This window comes from Xenopus tropicalis, chromosome 5, assembly GCF_000004195.4.
Source record: "Xenopus tropicalis strain Nigerian chromosome 5, UCB_Xtro_10.0, whole genome shotgun sequence".
In the NCBI taxonomy this organism is placed as follows: Eukaryota; Metazoa; Chordata; class Amphibia; order Anura; family Pipidae; genus Xenopus; species Xenopus tropicalis.
The window spans coordinates 127,587,877-127,603,038 of NC_030681.2; the positions used below are offsets into that span (position 1 = coordinate 127,587,877).

Below are 15,162 nucleotides of genomic sequence, written 5' to 3' on the forward strand. Positions count from 1 at the left end.
TTTCAATTAGAAGAATGACCCTATATATTTCTTAAAATCTTTGTGCGCTAGCCGGGACTCGGACCCGGGTCGCAAGAATGGGAATCTTGCATGATACCCCTACACTACTAGCGCTAATTGCATTTTGCCCAACAACAAAGTGAAATGACTGCTTTCAATTAGAAGAACGACCCTTTACATATTTTAAAATCCTTGTGCACTAGCCGGGACTCGGAACCCGGGTCGCAAGAATGGGAAATTTGCATGATACCCCTACACTACTAGCGCTAACTGCATTTTAACGGACAACAAAGTGAAATTACTGCTTTCAATTAGAAGAATGACCCTTTACATTTCTTAAAATCTTTGTGCGCTAGCCGGGACTCGGACCCGGGTCGCAAGAATGGGAATCTTGCATGATACCCCTACACTACTAGCGCTAACTGCATTTTGCCCAACAACAAAGTGAAATGACTGTTTTTAATTAGAAGAACGACCCTTTACATTTCTTAAAATCTTTATGCGCTAGCCGGGATTCGAACCCGGGTTGCAAGAATGGGAATCTTGCATGATACCCCTACACTACTAGCGCTAACTGCATTTTAATGGACAACAAAGTGAAATTACTGCTTTCAATTAGAAGAATGACCCCTTACATTTGTTAAAATCCTTGTGCGCTAGCCGGGACTCGGACCCGGGTCGCAAGAATGGGAATCTTGCATGATACCCCTACACTACTAGCGCTAATTGCATTTTGCCCAACAACAAAGTGAAATGACTGCTTTCAATTAGAAGAACGACCCTTTACATATTTTAAAATCCTTGTGCACTAGCCGGGACTCGGAACCCGGGTCGCAAGAATGGGAAATTTGCATGATACCCCTACACTACTAGCGCTAACTGCATTTTAACGGACAACAAAGTGAAATTACTGCTTTCAATTAGAAGAATGACCCTTTACATTTCTTAAAATCTTTGTGCGCTAGCCGGGACTCGAACCCGGGTTGCAAGAATGGGAATCTTGCATGATACCCCTACACTACTAGCTCTAACTGCATTTTAATGGACAACAAAGTGAAATTACTGCTTTCAATTAGAAGAATGACCCCTTACATTTTTTAAAATCCTTGTGCGCTAGCCGGGACTCGGACCCGGGTCGCAAGAATGGGAATCTTGCATGATACCCCTACACTACTAGCGCTAACTGCATTTTAAAGGACAACAAAGTGAAATTACTGCTTTCAATTAGAAGAATGACCCTATATATTTCTTAAAATCTTTGTGCGCTAGCCGGGACTCGGACCCGGGTCGCAAGAATGGGAATCTTGCATGATACCCCTACACTACTAGCGCTAACTGCATTTTGCCCAACAACAAAGTGAAATGACTGTTTTCAATTAGAAGAACGACCCTTTACATTTCTTAAAATCTTTATGCGCTAGCCGGGACTCGAACCCGGGTTGCAAGAATGGGAATCTTGAATGATACCCCTACACTACTAGCGCTAACTGCATTTTAATGGACAACAAAGTGAAATTACTGCTTTCAATTAGAAGAATGACCCCTTACATTTGTTAAAATCCTTGTGCGCTAGCCGGGACTCGGACCCGGGTCGCAAGAATGGGAATCTTGCATGATACCCCTACACTACTAGCGCTAACTGCGCTTTGCCCAACAACAAAGTGAAATTACTGCTTTCAATTAGAAGAACGACCCTTTACATTTCTTAAAATCTTTATGCGCTAGCCGGGACTCGAACCCGGGTCGCAAGAATGGGAATCTTGCATGATACCCCTACACTACTAGCGCTAACTGCATTTTAGTGGACAACAAAGTGAAATTACTGCTTTCAATTAGAAGAATGACCCTTTACATTTCTTAAAATCTTTGTGCGCTAGCCGGGACTCGGACCCGGGTCGCAAGAATGGGAATCTTGCATGATACCCCTACACTACTAGCGCTAATTGCATTTTGCCCAACAACAAAGTGAAATGACTGCTTTCAATTAGAAGAACGACCCTTTACATATTTTAAAATCCTTGTGCACTAGCCGGGACTCGGAACCCGGGTCGCAAGAATGGGAATCTTGAATGATACCCCTACACTACTAGCGCTAACTGCATTTTAATGGACAACAAAGTGAAATTACTGCTTTCAATTAGAAGAATGACCCCTTACATTTGTTAAAATCCTTGTGCGCTAGCCGGGACTCGGACCCGGGTCGCAAGAATGGGAATCTTGCATGATACCCCTACACTACTAGCGCTAACTGCATTTTGCCCAACAACAAAGTGAAATTACTGCTTTCAATTAGAAGAATGACCCTTTACATATTTTAAAATCCTTGTGCACTAGCCGGGACTCGGACCCGGGTCGCAAGAATGGGAATCTTGCATGATACCCCTACACTACTAGCGCTAACTGCATTTTAACGGACAACAAAGTGAAATTACTGCTTTCAATTAGAAGAATGACCCTTTACATTTCTTAAAAACCTTGTGCGCTAGCCGGGACTTGGACCCGGGTCGCAAGAATGGGAATCTTGAATGATACCCCTACACTACTAGCGCTAACTGCATTTTAATGGACAACAAAGTGAAATTACTGCTTTCAATTAGAAGAATGACCCCTTACATTTGTTAAAATCCTTGTGCGCTAGCCGGGACTTGGACCAGGGTCGCAAGAATGGGAATCTTGCATGATACCCCTACACTACTAGCGCTAACTGCGTTTTGCCCAACAACAAAGTGAAATTACTTCTTTCAATTAGAAGAATGACCCTTTACATATTTTAAAATCCTCGTGCACTAGCCGGGACTCGGACCCGGGTCTCAAGAATGGGAATCTTGCATGATACCCCTACACTACTAGCGCTAACTGCATTTTAACGGACAACAAAGTGAAATTACTGCTTTCAATTAGAAGAATGACCCTTTACATTTCTTAAAAACCTTGTGCGCTAGCCGGGACTTGGACCCGGGTCGCAAGAATGGGAATCTTGTATGATACCCCTACACTACTAGCGCTAACTGCATTTTAATGGACAACAAAGTGAAATTACTGCTTTCAATTAGAAGAATGACCCCTTACATTTGTTAAAATCCTTGTGCGCTAGCCGGGACTCGGACCCGGGTCGCAAGAATGGGAATCTTGCATGATACCCCTACACTACTAGCGCTAACTGCGTTTTGCCCAACAACAAAGTGAAATTACTGCTTTCAATTAGAAGAACGACCCTTTACATTTCTTAAAATCTTTATGCGCTAGCCGGGACTCGAACCCGGGTCGCAAGAATGGGAATCTTGCATGATACCCCTACACTACTAGCGCTAACTGCATTTTAGCAGACAACAAAGTGAAATTACTGCTTTCAATTAGAAGAATGACCCTATATATTTCTTAAAATCTTTGTGCGCTAGCCGGGACTCGGACCCGGGTCGCAAGAATGGGAATCTTGCATGATACCCCTACACTACTAGCGCTAATTGCATTTTGCCCAACAACAAAGTGAAATGACTGCTTTCAATTAGAAGAACGACCCTTTACATATTTTAAAATCCTTGTGCACTAGCCGGGACTCGGAACCCGGGTCGCAAGAATGGGAATTTTGCATGATACCCCTACACTACTAGCGCTAACTGCATTTTAACGGACAACAAAGTGAAATTACTGCTTTCAATTAGAAGAATGACCCTTTACATTTCTTAAAATCCTTGTGCGCTAGCCGGGACTCGGACCCGGGTCGCAAGAATGGGAATCTTGCATGATACCCCTACACTACTAGCGCTAACTGCATTTTGCCCAACAACAAAGTGAAATTACTGCTTTCAATTAGAAGAATGACCCTTTACATATTTTAAAATCCTTGTGCACTAGCCGGGACTCGGACCCGGGTCGCAAGAATGGGAATCTTGCATGATACCCCTACACTACTAGCGCTAACTGCATTTTAACGGACAACAAAGTGAAATTACTGCTTTCAATTAGAAGAATGACCCTTTACATTTCTTAAAAACCTTGTGCGCTAGCCGGGACTTGGACCCGGGTCGCAAGAATGGGAATCTTGAATGATACCCCTACACTACTAGCGCTAACTGCATTTTAATGGACAACAAAGTGAAATTACTGCTTTCAATTAGAAGAATGACCCCTTACATTTGTTAAAATCCTTGTGCGCTAGCCGGGACTTGGACCCGGGTCGCAAGAATGGGAATCTTGCATGATACCCCTACACTACTAGCGCTAACTGCGTTTTGCCCAACAACAAAGTGAAATTACTTCTTTCAATTAGAAGAATGACCCTTTACATATTTTAAAATCCTCGTGCACTAGCCGGGACTCGGACCCGGGTCGCAAGAATGGGAATCTTGCATGATACCCCTACACTACTAGCGCTAACTGCATTTTAACGGACAACAAAGTGAAATTACTGCTTTCAATTAGAAGAATGACCCTTTACATTTCTTAAAATCCTTGTGCGCTAGCCGGGACTTGGACCCGGGTCGCAAGAATGGGAATCTTGTATGATACCCCTACACTACTAGCGCTAACTGCATTTTAATGGACAACAAAGTGAAATTACTGCTTTCAATTAGAAGAATGACCCCTTACATTTGTTAAAATCCTTGTGCGCTAGCCGGGACTCGGACCCGGGTCGCAAGAATGGGAATCTTGCATGATACCCCTACACTACTAGCGCTAACTGCGTTTTGCCCAACAACAAAGTGAAATTACTGCTTTCAATTAGAAGAACGACCCTTTACATTTCTTAAAATCTTTATGCGCTAGCCGGGACTCGAACCCGGGTCGCAAGAATGGGAATCTTGCATGATACCCCTACACTACTAGCGCTAACTGCATTTTAGCGGACAACAAAGTGAAATTACTGCTTTCAATTAGAAGAATGACCCTATATATTTCTTAAAATCTTTGTGCGCTAGCCGGGACTCGGACCCGGGTCGCAAGAATGGGAATCTTGCATGATACCCCTACACTACTAGCGCTAACTGCATTTTGCCCAACAACAAAGTGAAATGACTGTTTTCAATTAGAAGAACGACCCTTTACATTTCTTAAAATCTTTATGCGCTAGCCGGGACTCGAACCCGGGTTGCAAGAATGGGAATCTTGAATGATACCCCTACACTACTAGCACTAACTGCATTTTAATGGACAACAAAGTGAAATTACTGCTTTCAATTAGAAGAATGACCCCTTACATTTGTTAAAATCCTTGTGCGCTAGCCGGGACTCGGACCCGGGTCGCAAGAATGGGAATCTTGCATTATACCCCTACACTACTAGCGCTAACTGCATTTTGCCCAACAACAAAGTGAAATTACTGCTTTCAATTAGAAGAATGACCCTTTACATATTTTAAAATCCTTGTGCACTAGCCGGGACTTGGACCCGGGTCGCAAGAATGGGAATCTTGAATGATACCCCTACACTACTAGCGCTAACTGCGTTTTAATGGACAACAAAGTGAAATTACTGCTTTCAATTAGAAGAATGACCCCTTACATTTGTTAAAATCCTTGTGCGCTAGCCGGAACTCGAACCCGGGTCACAAGAATGGGAATCTTGCATGATACCCCTACACTACTAGCGCTAACTGCATTTTAATGGACAACAAAGTGAAATTACTGATTTCAATTAGAAGAATGACCCCTTACATTTGTTAAAATCCTTGTGCGCTAGCCGGGACTCGGACCCGGGTCGCAAGAATGGGAATCTTGCATGATACCCCTACACTACTAGCGCTAACTGCATTTTGCCCAACAACAAAGTGAAATGACTGCTTTCAATTAGAAGAACGACCCTTTACATTTCTTAAAATCTTTATGCGCTAGCCGGGACTCGAACCCGGGTCGCAAGAATGGGAATCTTGCATGATACCCCTACACTACTAGCGCTAACTGCATTTTAGTGGACAACAAAGTGAAATTACTGCTTTCAATTAGAAGAATGACCCTATATATTTCTTAAAATCTTTGTGCGCTAGCCGGGACTCGGACCCGGGTCGCAAGTACGGGAATCTTGCATGATACCCCTACACTACTAGCGCTAACTGCGTTTTGCCCAACAACAAAGTGAAATTACTGCTTTCAATTAGAAGAACGACCCTTTACATTTGTTAAAATCCTTGTGCGCTAGCCGGGACTCGGACCCGGGTGACAAGAATGGGAATTTTGCATGATACCCCTACACAACTAGCGCTAACTGCATTTTAACGGACAACAAAGTGAAATTACTGCTTTCAATTAGAAGAATGACCCTTTACATTTCTTAAAATCTTTGTGCGCTAGCCGGGACTCGGACCCGGGTCGCAAGAATGGGAATCTTGCATGATACCCCTACACTACTAGCGCTAACTGCATTTTGCCCAACAACAAAGTGAAATGACTGTTTTCAATTAGAAGAACGACCCTTTACATTTCTTAAAATCTTTATGCGCTAGCCGGGACTCGAACCCGGGTTGCAAGAATGGGAATCTTGAATGATACCCCTACACTACTAGCGCTAATTGCATTTTAATGGACAACAAAGTGAAATTACTGCTTTCAATTAGAAGAATGACCCCTTACATTTGTTAAAATCCTTGTGCGCTAGCCGGGACTCGGACCCGGGTCGCAAGAATGGGAATCTTGCATGATACCCCTACACTACTAGCGCTAACTGCGTTTGCCCAACAACAAAGTGAAATTACTGCTTTCAATTAGAAGAACGACCCTTTACATTTCTTAAAATCTTTATGCGCTAGCCGGGACTCGAACCCGGGTCGCAAGAATGGGAATCTTGCATGATACCCCTACACTACTAGCGCTAACTGCATTTTAGCAGACAACAAAGTGAAATTACTGCTTTCAATTAGAAGAATGACCCTATATATTTCTTAAAATCTTTGTGCGCTAGCCGGGACTCGGACCCGGGTCGCAAGAATGGGAATCTTGCATGATACCCCTACACTACTAGCGCTAATTGCATTTTGCCCAACAACAAAGTGAAATGACTGCTTTCAATTAGAAGAACGACCCTTTACATATTTTAAAATCCTTGTGCACTAGCCGGGACTCGGAACCCGGGTCGCAAGAATGGGAATTTTGCATGATACCCCTACACTACTAGCGCTAACTGCATTTTAACGGACAACAAAGTGAAATTACTGCTTTCAATTAGAAGAATGACCCTTTACATTTCTTAAAATCCTTGTGCGCTAGCCGGGACTCGGACCCGGGTCGCAAGAATGGGAATCTTGCATGATACCCCTACACTACTAGCGCTAACTGCATTTTGCCCAACAACAAAGTGAAATTACTGCTTTCAATTAGAAGAATGACCCTTTACATATTTTAAAATCCTTGTGCACTAGCCGGGACTCGGACCCGGGTCGCAAGAATGGGAATCTTGCATGATACCCCTACACTACTAGCGCTAACTGCATTTTAACGGACAACAAAGTGAAATTACTGCTTTCAATTAGAAGAATGACCCTTTACATTTCTTAAAAACCTTGTGCGCTAGCCGGGACTTGGACCCGGGTCGCAAGAATGGGAATCTTGAATGATACCCCTACACTACTAGCGCTAACTGCATTTTAATGGACAACAAAGTGAAATTACTGCTTTCAATTAGAAGAATGACCCCTTACATTTGTTAAAATCCTTGTGCGCTAGCCGGGACTTGGACCCGGGTCGCAAGAATGGGAATCTTGCATGATACCCCTACACTACTAGCGCTAACTGCGTTTTGCCCAACAACAAAGTGAAATTACTTCTTTCAATTAGAAGAATGACCCTTTACATATTTTAAAATCCTCGTGCACTAGCCGGGACTCGGACCCGGGTCGCAAGAATGGGAATCTTGCATGATACCCCTACACTACTAGCGCTAACTGCATTTTAACGGACAACAAAGTGAAATTACTGCTTTCAATTAGAAGAATGACCCTTTACATTTCTTAAAATCCTTGTGCGCTAGCCGGGACTTGGACCCGGGTCGCAAGAATGGGAATCTTGTATGATACCCCTACACTACTAGCGCTAACTGCATTTTAATGGACAACAAAGTGAAATTACTGCTTTCAATTAGAAGAATGACCCCTTACATTTGTTAAAATCCTTGTGCGCTAGCCGGGACTCGGACCCGGGTCGCAAGAATGGGAATCTTGCATGATACCCCTACACTACTAGCGCTAACTGCGTTTTGCCCAACAACAAAGTGAAATTACTGCTTTCAATTAGAAGAACGACCCTTTACATTTCTTAAAATCTTTATGCGCTAGCCGGGACTCGAACCCGGGTCGCAAGAATGGGAATCTTGCATGATACCCCTACACTACTAGCGCTAACTGCATTTTAGCGGACAACAAAGTGAAATTACTGCTTTCAATTAGAAGAATGACCCTATATATTTCTTAAAATCTTTGTGCGCTAGCCGGGACTCGGACCCGGGTCGCAAGAATGGGAATCTTGCATGATACCCCTACACTACTAGCGCTAATTGCATTTTGCCTAACAACAAAGTGAAATGACTGCTTTCAATTAGAAGAACGACCCTTTACATATTTTAAAATCCTTGTGCACTAGCCGGGACTCGGAACCCGGGTCGCAAGAATGGGAATTTTGCATGATACCCCTACACTACTAGCGCTAACTGCATTTTAACGGACAACAAAGTGAAATTACTGCTTTCAATTAGAAGAATGACCCTTTACATTTCTTAAAATCTTTGTGCGCTAGCCGGGACTCGGACCCGGGTCGCAAGAATGGGAATCTTGCATGATACCCCTACACTACTAGCGCTAACTGCATTTTGCCCAACAACAAAGTGAAATGACTGTTTTCAATTAGAAGAACGACCCTTTACATTTCTTAAAATCTTTATGCGCTAGCCGGGACTCGAACCCGGGTTGCAAGAATGGGAATCTTGAATGATACCCCTACACTACTAGCGCTAACTGCATTTTAATGGACAACAAAGTGAAATTACTGCTTTCAATTAGAAGAATGACCCCTTACATTTGTTAAAATCCTTGTGCGCTAGCCGGGACTCGGACCCGGGTCGCAAGAATGGGAATCTTGCATGATACCCCTACACTACTAGCGCTAACTGCATTTTGCCCAACAACAAAGTGAAATTACTGCTTTCAATTAGAAGAACGACCCTTTACATTTCTTAAAATCTTTATGCGCTAGCCGGGACTCGAACCCGGGTCGCAAGAATGGGAATCTTGCATGATACCCCTACACTACTAGCGCTAACTGCATTTTAGTGGACAACAAAGTGAAATTACTGCTTTCAATTAGAAGAATGACCCTATATATTTCTTAAAATCTTTGTGCGCTAGCCGGGACTCGGACCCGGGTCGCAAGAATGGGAATCTTGCATGATACCCCTACACTACTAGCGCTAATTGCATTTTGCCCAACAACAAAGTGAAATGACTGCTTTCAATTAGAAGAACGACCCTTTACATATTTTAAAATCCTTGTGCACTAGCCGGGACTCGGAACCCGGGTCGCAAGAATGGGAATCTTGAATGATACCCCTACACTACTAGCGCTAACTGCATTTTAATGGACAACAAAGTGAAATTACTGCTTTCAATTAGAAGAATGACCCCTTACATTTGTTAAAATCCTTGTGCGCTAGCCGGGACTCGGACCCGGGTCGCAAGAATGGGAATCTTGCATGATACCCTTACACTACTAGCGCTAACTGCATTTTGCCCAACAACAAAGTGAAATTACTGCTTTCAATAAGAAGAATGACCCTTTACATTTCTTAAAATTTTTATGCACTAGCCGGGACTTTAACCCGGGTCGCAAGAATGGGAATCTTGCATGATACCCCTACACTACTAGCGCTAACTGCATTTTAGTGGACAACAAAGTGAAATTACTGCTTTCAATTAGAAGAATGACCCTATATATTTCTTAAAATCTTTGTGCGCTAGCCGGGACTCGGACCCGGGTCGCAAGAATGGGAATCTTGCATGATACCCCTACACTACTAGCGCTAACTGCATTTTGCCGAACAACAAAGTGAAATTACTGCTTTCAATTAGAAGAATGACCCTTTACATTTCTTAAAATCTTTGTGCGCTAGCCGGGACTCGGACCCGGGTCGCAAGAATGGGAATCTTGCATGATACCCCTACACTACTAGCGCTAACTGCATTTTGCCCAACAACAAAGTGAAATGACTGTTTTCAATTAGAAGAACGACCCTTTACATTTCTTAAAATCTTTATGCGCTAGCCGGGACTAGAACCCGGGTTGCAAGAATGGGAATCTTGCATGATACCCCTACACTACTAGCGCTAACTGCATTTTAATGGACAACAAAGTGAAATTACTGCTTTCAATTAGAAGAATGACCCCTTACATTTGTTAAAATCCTTGTGCGCTAGCCGGGACTCAGACCCGGGTCGCAAGAATGGGAATCTTGCATGATACCCCTACACTACTAGCGCTAACTGCATTTTGCCGAACAACAAAGTGAAATTACTGCTTTCAATTAGAAGAATGACCCTTTACATTTCTTAAAATCTTTGTGCGCTAGCCGGGACTCGGACCCGGGTCGCAAGAATGGGAATCTTGCATGATACCCCTACACTACTAGCGCTAACTGCATTTTGCCCAACAACAAAGTGAAATGACTGTTTTCAATTAGAAGAACGACCCTTTACATTTCTTAAAATCTTTATGCGCTAGCCGGGACTCGAACCCGGGTTGCAAGAATGGGAATCTTGCATGATACCCCTACACTACTAGCGCTAACTGCATTTTAATGGACAACAAAGTGAAATTACTGCTTTCAATTAGAAGAATGACCCCTTACATTTGTTAAAATCCTTGTGCGCTAGCCGGGACTCGGACCCGGGTCGCAAGAATGGGAATCTTGCATGATACCCCTACACTACTAGCGCTAACTGCATTTTAACGGACAACAAAGTGAAATTACTGCTTTCAATTAGAAGAATGACCCTATATATTTCTTAAAATCTTTGTGCGCTAGCCGGGACTCGGACCCGGGTCGCAAGAATGGGAATCTTGCATGATACCCCTACACTACTAGCGCTAACTGCATTTTGCCCAACAACAAAGTGAAATGACTGTTTTCAATTAGAAGAACGACCCTTTACATTTCTTAAAATCTTTATGCGCTAGCCGGGACTCGAACCCGGGTTGCAAGAATGGGAATCTTGAATGATACCCCTACACTACTAGCGCTAACTGCATTTTAATGGACAACAAAGTGAAATTACTGCTTTCAATTAGAAGAATGACCCCTTACATTTGTTAAAATCCTTGTGCGCTAGCCGGGACTCGGACCCGGGTCGCAAGAATGGGAATCTTGCATGATACCCCTACACTACTAGCGCTAACTGCGTTTTGCCCAACAACAAAGTGAAATTACTGCTTTCAATTAGAAGAACGACCCTTTACATTTCTTAAAATCTTTATGCGCTAGCCGGGACTCGAACCCGGGTCGCAAGAATGGGAATCTTGCATGATACCCCTACACTACTAGCGCTAACTGCATTTTAGTGGACAACAAAGTGAAATTACTGCTTTCAATTAGAAGAATGACCCTATATATTTCTTAAAATCTTTGTGCGCTAGCCGGGACTCGGACCCGGGTCGCAAGAATGGGAATCTTGCATGATACCCCTACACTACTAGCGCTAATTGCATTTTGCCCAACAACAAAGTGAAATGACTGCTTTCAATTAGAAGAACGACCCTTTACATATTTTAAAATCCTTGTGCACTAGCCGGGACTCGGAACCCGGGTCGCAAGAATGGGAATCTTGAATGATACCCCTACACTACTAGCGCTAACTGCATTTTAATGGACAACAAAGTGAAATTACTGCTTTCAATTAGAAGAATGACCCCTTACATTTGTTAAAATCCTTGTGCGCTAGCCGGGACTCGGACCCGGGTCGCAAGAATGGGAATCTTGCATGATACCCCTACACTACTAGCGCTAACTGCATTTTGCCCAACAACAAAGTGAAATTACTGCTTTCAATTAGAAGAACGACCCTTTACATTTCTTAAAATTTTTATGCGCTAGCCGGGACTTTAACCCGGGTCGCAAGAATGGGAATCTTGCATGATACCCCTACACTACTAGCGCTAACTGCATTTTAGTGGACAACAAAGTGAAATTACTGCTTTCAATTAGAAGAATGACCCTATATATTTCTTAAAATCTTTGTGCGCTAGCCGGGACTCGGACCCGGGTCGCAAGAATGGGAATCTTGCATGATACCCCTACACTACTAGCGCTAACTGCATTTTGCCGAACAACAAAGTGAAATGACTGCTTTCAATTAGAAGAACGACCCTTTACATTTGTTAAAATCCTTGTGCGCTAGCCGGGACTCGGACCACGGTCGCAAGAATGGGAATCTTGCATGATACCCCTACACTACTAGCGCTAACTGCGTTTTGCCTAACAACAAAGTGAAATTACTGCTTTCAATTAGAAGAATGACCCTATATATTTCTTAAAATCTTTATGCGCTAGCCGGGACTCGGACCCGGGTCGCAAGAATGGGAATCTTGCATGATACCCCTACACTACTAGCGCTAACTGCATTTTAATGGACAACAAAGTGAAATTACTGCTTTTAATTAGAAGAATGACCCCTTACATTTGTTAAAATCCTTGTGCGCTAGCCGGGACTCGGACCCGGGTCGCAAGAATGGGAATCTTGCATGATACCCCTACACTACTAGCGCTAACTGCGTTTTGCCCAACAACAAAGTGAAATTTCTGCTTTCAATTAGAAGAACGACCCTTTACATTTCTTAAAATCTTTATGCGCTAGCCGGGACTCGAACCCGGGTCGCAAGAATGGGAATCTTGCATGATACCCCTACACTACTAGCGCTAATTGCATTTTAGTGGACAACAAAGTGAAATTACTGCTTTCAATTAGAAGAATGACCCTTTACATATTTTAAAATCCTTGTGCACTAGCCGGGACTCGGACCCGGGTCGCAAGAATGGGAATCTTGAATGATACCCCTACACTACTAGCGCTAACTGCATTTTAATGGACAACAAAGTGAAATTACTGCTTTCAATTAGAAGAATGACCCCTTACATTTGTTAAAATCCTTGTGCGCTAGCCGGGACTCGGACCCGGGTTGCAAGAATGGGAATCTTGCATGATACCCCTACACTACTAGCGCTAACTGCGTTTTGCCCAACAACAAAGTGAAATTACTGCTTTCAATTAGAAGAATGACCCTTTACATATTTTAAAATCCTTGTGCACTAGCCGGGACTCGGACCCGGGTCGCAAGAATGGGAATCTTGCATGATACCCCTACACTACTAGCGCTAACTGCATTTTAACGGACAACAAAGTGAAATTACTGCTTTCAATTAGAAGAATGACCCTTTACATTTCTTAAAAACCTTGTGCGCTAGCCGGGACTTGGACCCGGGTCGCAAGAATGGGAATCTTGAATGATACCCCTACACTACTAGCGCTAACTGCATTTTAATGGACAACAAAGTGAAATTACTGCTTTCAATTAGAAGAATGACCCCTTACATTTGTTAAAATCCTTGTGCGCTAGCCGGGACTTGGACCCGGGTCGCAAGAATGGGAATCTTGCATGATACCCCTACACTACTAGCGCTAACTGCGTTTTGTCCAACAACAAAGTGAAATTACTTCTTTCAATTAGAAGAATGACCCTTTACATATTTTAAAATCCTTGTGCACTAGCCGGGACTCGGACCCGGGTCGCAAGAATGGGAATCTTGCATGATACCCCTACACTACTAGCGCTAACTGCATTTTAACGGACAACAAAGTGAAATTACTGCTTTCAATTAGAAGAATGACCCCTTACATTTGTTAAAATCCTTGTGCGCTAGCCGGGACTCGGACCCGGGTCGCAAAAATGGGAATCTTGCATGATACCCCTACACTACTAGCGCTAACTGCGTTTTGCCCAACAACAAAGTGAAATTACTGCTTTCAATTAGAAGAACGACCCTTTACATTTCTTAAAATCTTTATGCGCTAGCCGGGACTCGAACCCGGGTCGCAAGAATGGGAATCTTGCATGATACCCCTACACTACTAGCGCTAACTGCATTTTAGTGGACAACAAAGTGAAATTACTGCTTTCAATTAGAAGAATGACCCTATATATTTCTTAAAATCTTTGTGCGCTAGCCGGGACTCGGACCCGGGTCGCAAGAATGGGAATCTTGCATGATACCCCTACACTACTAGCGCTAATTGCATTTTGCCCAACAACAAAGTGAAATGACTGCTTTCAATTAGAAGAACGACCCTTTCCATTTTTTAAAATCTTTATGTGCTAGCCGGGACTCGAACCCGGGTCGCAAGAATGGGAATCTTGCACGATACCCCTACACTACTAGCGCTAACTGCATTTTAATGGACAACAAAGTGAAATTACTGCTTTCAATTAGAAGAATGACCCCTTACATTTGTTAAAATCTTTGTGCGCTAGCCGGGACTCGGACCCGGGTCGCAAGAATGGGAATCTTGCATGATACCCCTACACTACTAGCGCTAACTGCATTTTGCCCAACAACAAAGTGAAATGACTGTTTTCAATTAGAAGAACGACCCTTTACATTTTTTAAAATCTTTATGCGCTAGCCGGGACTCGAACCCGGGTCGCAAGAATGGGAATCTTGCACGATACCCCTACACTACTAGCGCTAACTGCATTTTAATGGACAACAAAGTGAAATGACTGCTTTCAATTAGAAGAATGACCCCTTACATTTGTTAAAATCCTTGTGCGCTAGCCGGGACTCGGACCCGGGTCGCAAGAATGGGAATCCTGCATGATACCCCTACACTACTAGCGCTAACTGCGTTTTGCCCAACAACAAAGTGAAATTACTGCTTTCAATTAGAAGAACGACCCTTTACATTTCTTAAAATCTTTATGCGCTAGCCGGGACTCGGACCCGGGTCGCAAGAATGGGAATCTTGCATGATACCCCTACACTACTAGCGCTAATTGCATTTTGCCCAACAACAAAGTGAAATGACTGCTTTCAATTAGAAGAACGACCCCTTACATTTGTTAAAATCCTTGTGCGCTAGCCGGGACTCGGACCCGGGTCACAAGAATGGGAATTTTGCATGATACCCCTACGCTA

The 15,162-nt window shown here is 43.3% G+C and overlaps 11 non-coding genes across 11 annotated transcripts; all 11 read right to left on the reverse strand.

Annotated features, from left to right (window-relative positions):
- Positions 1 to 500: 500 nt before the first annotated feature.
- On the reverse strand, positions 501 to 571 carry trnag-ccc. Its single transcript has one exon. It is a non-coding gene; the product is annotated as a tRNA-Gly (tRNA).
- Positions 572 to 1,717: 1,146 nt separating this feature from the next.
- trnag-ccc lies at positions 1,718 to 1,788 on the reverse strand. The gene has a single exon. It is a non-coding gene; the product is annotated as a tRNA-Gly (tRNA).
- A 1,450-nt stretch (positions 1,789 to 3,238) lies between these two features.
- On the reverse strand, positions 3,239 to 3,309 carry trnag-ccc. Its single transcript has one exon. It is a non-coding gene; the product is annotated as a tRNA-Gly (tRNA).
- A 1,450-nt stretch (positions 3,310 to 4,759) lies between these two features.
- Positions 4,760 to 4,830, reverse strand: trnag-ccc. The gene has a single exon. It is a non-coding gene; the product is annotated as a tRNA-Gly (tRNA).
- A 993-nt stretch (positions 4,831 to 5,823) lies between these two features.
- Positions 5,824 to 5,894, reverse strand: trnag-ccc. Its single transcript has one exon. It is a non-coding gene; the product is annotated as a tRNA-Gly (tRNA).
- An 840-nt stretch (positions 5,895 to 6,734) lies between these two features.
- trnag-ccc lies at positions 6,735 to 6,805 on the reverse strand. The gene has a single exon. It is a non-coding gene; the product is annotated as a tRNA-Gly (tRNA).
- Positions 6,806 to 8,255: 1,450 nt separating this feature from the next.
- trnag-ccc lies at positions 8,256 to 8,326 on the reverse strand. The gene has a single exon. It is a non-coding gene; the product is annotated as a tRNA-Gly (tRNA).
- Positions 8,327 to 9,168: 842 nt separating this feature from the next.
- On the reverse strand, positions 9,169 to 9,239 carry trnag-ccc. The gene has a single exon. It is a non-coding gene; the product is annotated as a tRNA-Gly (tRNA).
- Positions 9,240 to 11,449: 2,210 nt separating this feature from the next.
- trnag-ccc lies at positions 11,450 to 11,520 on the reverse strand. The gene has a single exon. It is a non-coding gene; the product is annotated as a tRNA-Gly (tRNA).
- Positions 11,521 to 12,818: 1,298 nt separating this feature from the next.
- Positions 12,819 to 12,889, reverse strand: trnag-ccc. The gene has a single exon. It is a non-coding gene; the product is annotated as a tRNA-Gly (tRNA).
- Positions 12,890 to 14,034: 1,145 nt separating this feature from the next.
- Positions 14,035 to 14,105, reverse strand: trnag-ccc. Its single transcript has one exon. It is a non-coding gene; the product is annotated as a tRNA-Gly (tRNA).
- Between the last annotated feature and the right edge of the window lie 1,057 nt (positions 14,106 to 15,162).